This window comes from Corvus brachyrhynchos, unplaced genomic scaffold (assembly GCF_000691975.1).
Source record: "Corvus brachyrhynchos isolate BGI_N302 unplaced genomic scaffold, ASM69197v1 scaffold72, whole genome shotgun sequence".
Classification (NCBI taxonomy): Eukaryota; Metazoa; Chordata; class Aves; order Passeriformes; family Corvidae; genus Corvus; species Corvus brachyrhynchos.
In genome coordinates, this window is record NW_008236763.1 from 2,346,339 (window position 1) to 2,353,299 (window position 6,961).

Genomic DNA, 6,961 nt, shown 5'->3' on the forward strand with positions numbered 1-6,961 from the left:
GCTCCTGGCGTGGGGGTGCTCCCGGCGTGGGGGTGGTCCCTTTACAGAGATTTTTCTGGGATTAGGATGCTCCTGGGATTGGGACGGTTCTTTTGCGGGGATCCTACTGGATGAGGATGCTCCAGAGATGGAGACACTCCTGGGACGGGGATGTTGCTGGAATAGGATGCTCCTGGGATGAGGCTGCTCGTGGGGTCGGGATGGGGATGGTCCTCGAATGAAGCTGGTCCCAGCATGGGGCTGGTCGTGCAGCGGGGATACTCCTGGGATAGGGGTTCTCCTGGGATGAAGAAATCCCAGGCTGGGAACAGGGGTTTGGGGGCTGCCCCCCTGCAGAGGGGCTGCGCAGATCCCGGGAAATCCCTGCCGGGAGCGGGGCGAGGTGGGGGGGAGGCTCCGGGAGGATCCGGGAGGATCCGGTGCTGCGGCACCGGGAAGTGACGGTGTGGAAATGGCCCCGAGGCTGCTCCTGCCGGGCCTCGGGGCTGGGGCCGGTGGATGAGGAGAACAAATCCCGCGGCACCGCAGCGCTGCGGGAGGGACGGAGCCCATCCCGGAGGGGGGGGTCCGGCCTGAAATCAGGCGCAGAATTCACCTGGCTTTGGGAAAGAAGCAGCTCCGACCCCCGGCTGCTCAACAGGGTCCCGCTGGTGCGGTTTTATCCCGCAGGGATGAATTCCCAGCGTGGAACTTCAGGGTGTGCAGGCGTGGGAATGCCGTGGGCAGAGTGGGATCGGCTCAGAGGCTCCCTGTGCTGGGACGGAGGGGATGCTCCCACTCCTTGGTTTCAAAGAGAGCTGGAAAAAGTGGGAAATGTCCCTGCTCAGCCGTGGGATCCAGGATGGAGCCCCTCGCTGCGTGGCCTAGAAGGTGTCACCGGCGCGGTCAAGGTCACGTGGAAGCCGAGAAGCTCGGCCAGGACTGCCAGAAAGGCATCCCTTCCAGAAAGGCAGCCGGGAAATAAAGTCCCTGTTCCCAGAGGAAAACTCGCCTGCTTTGAGCGCCAGGAGCCCCATGGCTGCTGGGGGTCACACGTGGGGCCTTGTCCTCGATGTCCCAGCAGCAGCTCCTGCTCCTGAGGCTGCTTTGGGTTTGCTGGTGAGGGGGACAGCCAGGGCCAGGCACATCCATGGGCTGGGAGGCCCTGGCACAGAATTCCCAGAGAAGCTGTGGCTGCCTGTGGATCCCTGGAAGTGTCCAAGGCCGGGTTGGACGGGGCTTGGAGCAGCCTGGCATGGTGGAAGGTGGGGAAAGGTGTGGAACAAGAAGATCTTTAAGGTCCCTCCCCACCCAAACCATTCCATGATTCTCTGATGCCGTAATTCCGTGATCCATGGGGTTGTGGAGCTCAGGCTCGGTGGCTTGGCACATCCCGGCTTAGCCAAGGTGTTGTTTCCCACCCCTGTCCTTCCTCTGCCCCACCTGGGGCACAGAGGCTCGGAAAGGGCTGGGAATGTGGGGCCGAAGGAGCTGCAGCTTCCCACGGCTGCACCCACCACCCCAAACACTCCAGGGCTGGCACATCCCGCCCGGAGCTGGAGCTCCGCCGGCTCCGCAGCCTCATCCAGCAGCAGCATCCAAGGCCAAACGCCATTGATTTTATCGAGCTGGCTGTGCCACCCTCCCAGTGCTCACCTCTAATGCGTTTGGAGCTCAGCAATTAATTACCTGCACGGAATAAATCCTCAAGCCGGCAGAACACAGGAAGAGCTGGGGCTGGCTGCCGGCCGCACCGGGCACTCTGCCACGGCCACCACGAGCTGGCCACTTCACCCCTGCTGCCACAATGAGGGGCATCTTTAATAAATCAGAGTTTTCTTGCCCCAAACCCCCTCTGGAGCTGCTGGTGGGGTGGGTTCAAGCTGGTGCTTGGTCCCCAAACCCACAGACTCCTGTTGCCGTGGATGGGGAAGGATCAGAGTAAACTCTTCTTCCGTGCCAGCTGAAGATGGATTTGAGGTGGCACCCTGGAAACAACAGCCTGCCTCGTGTCACCTCCGTCCCCGCACTCCGGCAGATCCGTGGCAACTCTGCCTTCCCCAGCCCTGGCTCCAGCTCCTCTGCCGACAGCCAGGGCTCCATTAGGGAAAAAGAGGGGATAAAATAAGCTGTGGCCAGGAGCAGAGCTGGTGTGTGGCAGCTCTGCTCAGGAATCCGTTGGTGGCAGGGATTCCTGTGGGAGGGACGGGATCCGTCCAAAACGCTGCAGGAGGAGACTCCCAGCTCCTCGTGGCTGCAGCCCCACCACGGCTCGCTCCCATCCCACTTCCCCTGAGCCAAGGCTTTTCCCTGGATCTCTGTTTTCCCCAGCAGTCTGATCTGGCCCAGGGCTGGAGGTTGAAGCCTGACCTCAGTCCCCTCTCCCAGTTCACGATTTTGGTCTTCACAGCTCCTGAACCCGAAAGCCGGGAGCAGCAGGAGCCCGGAGGCATTGGCCTAAGCTCTGCCCTGTTCCCAGGGCCTGATCCAAGCCCCACATCCGTGGGCAAAAAACTTCTGCAGGGCTTTGTGCAGCTCAGGGGAGCCTCTCCTGAGGAGGGGGGAGATGAGGGACGAGGGGAGGTCCCACCGCAGGAGCAGCGGGGTTGGGACAGGGGTGGCTGCAGGGGACGGGGTGGAGCTTTAACCTCCCAGTTCCTCCCAGCACATCAATCCCACTCAGCTGGATTATATTTTTGGAGATCCCTTGCTGGGAAGGGATGGATGTGGGGGTGGAGACCTCCAGGTGAGATTCACCATCCCAGCCATGGCACTGCAGGGAGGATGAGAACTTTCCTTCAGCACGGTCCCTATTCCGAACCCTCGGCGCGTTTCTGTTTAATCCCTGGCACGAAGAGTTCCCAGGCGCATTTTGGCGTGGAAAGGACGCTGCCAAGGTGAGCTGGCTCCCCTGTGGCTCCGGGCTCGAGCTGTTGTCAGAGCTGAGCAGAGCAGAGCGATCTCTGGAGCAGCCACATCCATCATTCCCATAGGGAATCGCACTTCCAAAGCTCCCAGGCTGCTGGAAAGGACCTCAGGTGGTCTCCAGCTGTGCAGCTGCACCTCCCGGATCCGCAGGGGCACAGAGCATCCTTCCAGGCTGGATATTCCCTGGAGTTTGTGCCAGGCACAGCCGAGGGGCGAGATCTGAGGGTGGGATGCTCAGCCTTCCCAGGATCCGAGGATGGGATGGATGCTGGGCCTTCCCAGGATCCAAGGATGGGATGGATGCTGGGCCTTCCCTGGATCCGAGGATGGGATGGATGCTGGGCCTTCCCTGGATCCGAGGAAGGGATGCTGGGCCTTCCCAGGCTCTACTCGGTGCATCCCAGCAGGAACAGGCTCGTGGGGGTGTGGCTGCTCCGTGCCTCTGATCCCAGCCCTCCCAGATCCCATCCCGCAGGATTTCCATCCTTGCTTCCCACCAAATCCCGGCTCTCAGCATCCCCGCAGAGGCAGCAGCTGTGGCAGAGGCCGCCCGCTGGTCGTTCCCCCAGGGGCACAGCTGGCACAGCTGGCGGCAGAGATGCCACCTGCAGATGCCAGCTGGGATCTGGAGCTCACAGGGATCTGCACCCCCTGGGCAGGGCCACGCCTGGGCAGGGCATTCCCTGCTACTCCTGAGAGCATTCCCACACCTGGGCAGTGAATCCCGTTATTCCCAAGCATTCCCACACCTGGGCAGTGAATCCCGTTATTCCCAAGCATTCCCACACCTGGGCCGTGCATCCCATTGTTCCCAAGCATTCCCACTCCTGAGCCGTGCATCCTGATATTTCCAAGCATTCCCACTCCTGGCCAGTGCATCCCATTATTCCCAAGCATTCCCACTCCTGGCCAGTGCATCCCCATATTCCCAAGCATTCCCACACCTGGGCAGTGAATTCTGTGTCATTCCTGAGAGCATTCCCACTCCTGAGCCGTGCATCCCGATATTCCCAAGCATTCCCAGCTCCGGGTGCCCAGCATGACTAACGTTTGTCACATGCCGGTGCTCTCGCGCTGTCCCCGGGAGCAGCAGCGCCTGTGGGGGAGTTCTTTCTTTGCCATTTCACAACATCCCCGCGTTTTCAGCGGGAGGAGCGGCAGCTCGGGATGCTCCGAGGGACGGGGCTGAGCCGGGCTGTTTGTCCCCCCTTGGGGACAGCCCTGGCCCTGCCCCCCCGCCTGCCTGGGGTGCTGGCTGGTGGCCGGACCCTCTTGGTGCTTCCAGAGCAGAATCAGCTGGAGAAGCAGCAGCAGGACCGGGAACCCCACCCAGGATCTGCCAGGATCCTGCTGCTCTTTGGGGGCTGTGGCCTCGCCCCCGTGCCCTAAAATATGGAATGCTGAGGGATGGGATGGGGTGGGAAGGGATGAGGCTTCCCCACGTGTTTGTGTTGTTCTCCGAAGAGCTGCAGAGCCTTGGCTGGAGCCTCTGGGCGGGCCGGGGATGTAAATAATGAATAATTAACAATTAATAATCCTAACCATCGAGCAGGATTTCGCAGCTTGGGGCCGAGCTGGAAGGTCGTGGCAACCAGATCCTCTCCTCGTGTGTCCGTCTGAAAGCCGAGGAGGGGGGTTTGGGTGCGGGGCAGAGCTGGGGAACGTTCGGAGAGGAGCTGGGAGGTCTCAGGCTGGGTGGCAGCAGCAGGAAAAGCACCCTGGAGAGCCTGGCACGGCCAGGTATTGCCAAAGAGTCCCAAACCCTCATCCAAGTGCCAGTTTTCCTGCAAGATATCCCGGGTTGGGCTAAAATGGGATTTTTCCAGCTCTTCTCGGTGCAGTGGGACCTGGAGCAGGGGCTTTGAAGTCCATAAAAACGAGTCCCCAGCACCAAGCAGCAGAGCATGGCTGTGCCAATGAGAGAGTCCAAAGAAATAAAGATATTTTTGGATTCCCCTCGGTGTTTCACAGCTGAGCAATTAAGCTGTGTCCATTGCCTTGGTTATTAAGCAATGGCTGTTCCAAAATAGCCTCTGCTCCGAGCCACGAGCGGTTGCGTGCCAGGAAAATGCCTCTGCTTGGGAAGCACAGGAATATCCTGGGAAAACGCGAGAAAACAGAGCTTTTGCAGCAGCAAAGGACTCGTTTGTGGCCACCACTCCCAGCCCTTCAATGCAGACCCACTCTGAGCTTGCCAAGCTGTTGATGGAGCAGCAGAGCTGGAATCCCTCCTTGCTTCCCTTCTCTTTCCCGTGCAGATCCCGTGCCTGCCGAGCCCCTGAAAGCCTCTTTCAGGAAAACTTGGAAAGGGCCTGAGGAGAGTTTGTTGGGAAAGGTGAATTTCTGTTGGGAAAGGTGAATTTCGCTCAGGAGGAGCTGTTGGACCGAGGAGCCCTGAGGACATCTGGCTCCCACCTCCGAGCTGCTGCTGCCAGGAGGGGGAGAAATCTGCCCTCCTTTCCTGCCAGCTCCGCTTTTAGCTTGTTTTCATCTCCCTCGGGGAAGGGAGTTGGTTGTTTCTTTTCACTTGGACCTTCTGCAGCTCTGGCTGTGCCTCGGAGGGGTCTGCGGTGCCCTCGATGGGAGGAATCTGGGGGTTTGGAGTTATTACCTCTCCAATGCTGCCTCTGTTTCCATAGAGACCCTAAAAATAGAATAAAATTTAAATGGTTATTTCCTCGAGAAGCGAATCGGCACCAGAGATTTGTTATGTATTTCCTAGGAAAAGCCTAAAAGGACGGAGATTTGCGTTGTGAGTGGCTCAGGGAAGGATGAAAGGCTTTGCCTGTGGAGTTTGGGGACACAGGATCCCGTTGCTGATCCCTTGTCAGTGTTCTGGGTGTGGTGAGAATGGTGGATTCAGACTTTGTTTGGGATTTTTGGGAGAAGGAGCCCGTTCTGTGTGGCCATGAGCTCCTCCTCTGTCTGTAGCTCCTGGAGGTCAAGTCTGGAACGTCACAGCTTTCCCAAAATCTGGAGTTTTTCCCAAGTATCTGCTGGGGCTCTGAGGAGCTCCCGGTTCCCGCTGGTTTGGGAGCAGGAATAAACGGGAACAGCATCCCTGGGGACAGTCCCTGCTGCAGGAAAGTGGAGGTGAGGTGGCCCCAGACGTCAGCAGGGTCAGGACTGGCGTCCTCACAGGGTGGTGACTCCAAAAGCAGGTCAGGATTGTGCCTTGTGATCCTCCAGCTCCTGCCAGAGGCTGCTCCAGGAGGGAGAGGATTTTTTCTTATCCCAAATCGTTGAGTCGCTGCCTGGGAGCCGTGCTGGAGCAGGGATCTGGGCTCTGGGATGCGCTGAGCCCTTCGGAGATGCTGGAAGTTGCTGCCCCTGATCCACCTCACAAAATCTCCCGGGATGTAAATCTGGGTGTTCCAGTGGAACCCTGGCCGGGCTGACCCGGCCGTAATCGGGAGCAGGATCTGTTCCACCATCCATATTCATGACTTGGCCGCTGCCGGATTCCCGGGAGCCTCCCGTGTGTTTCCTGGGAATGTGGGAGCCGGCCCTTGGGAAAGGGAGACCTGGGGGTCCTCAGGGGAGCAGCGTGTCCCCGTGTCCTGCTGGAAACCAGTGGCTGCCCAGTTTGGACTGGATTTGGTGGCACAGGGCCACCAGCTGTGGTTTCCCACCTGGGGGGAGAGGCCAGCCATGGGCCGTGGAAAATCCCACAGGGAAAAGCCCCTTCCTGGAGCTCATGTCAGAGAGCAGCTGGAACGCCAGCCCGAGCCAGCCCAAACCACCACGCTCTGTGGGGTCATCAAATGGCCACTAACACTTTGTATTTCCAATATTTCCACGAATGTTTCGCATTTCCGAGCACTAATATTTATTATTTCCAACATTCCCACTCATATTTCATACTTCCCATGTAAACATTCCCATCCTACAACAAGTGCTGGCAGCAGAGCTGCAGTTCCCTTCCACGGATCCCTCTGGGCTGCTCCAGGGGGTCCCCAGAGCCCTCTGGAAGCTCTGGAAGCCTCGGAGCTTTGGTTCGGGGCTCGCGTGGGCACCGTCGGCGGGGCGCTGCGGGGTAACAGGAGCCCTTCCC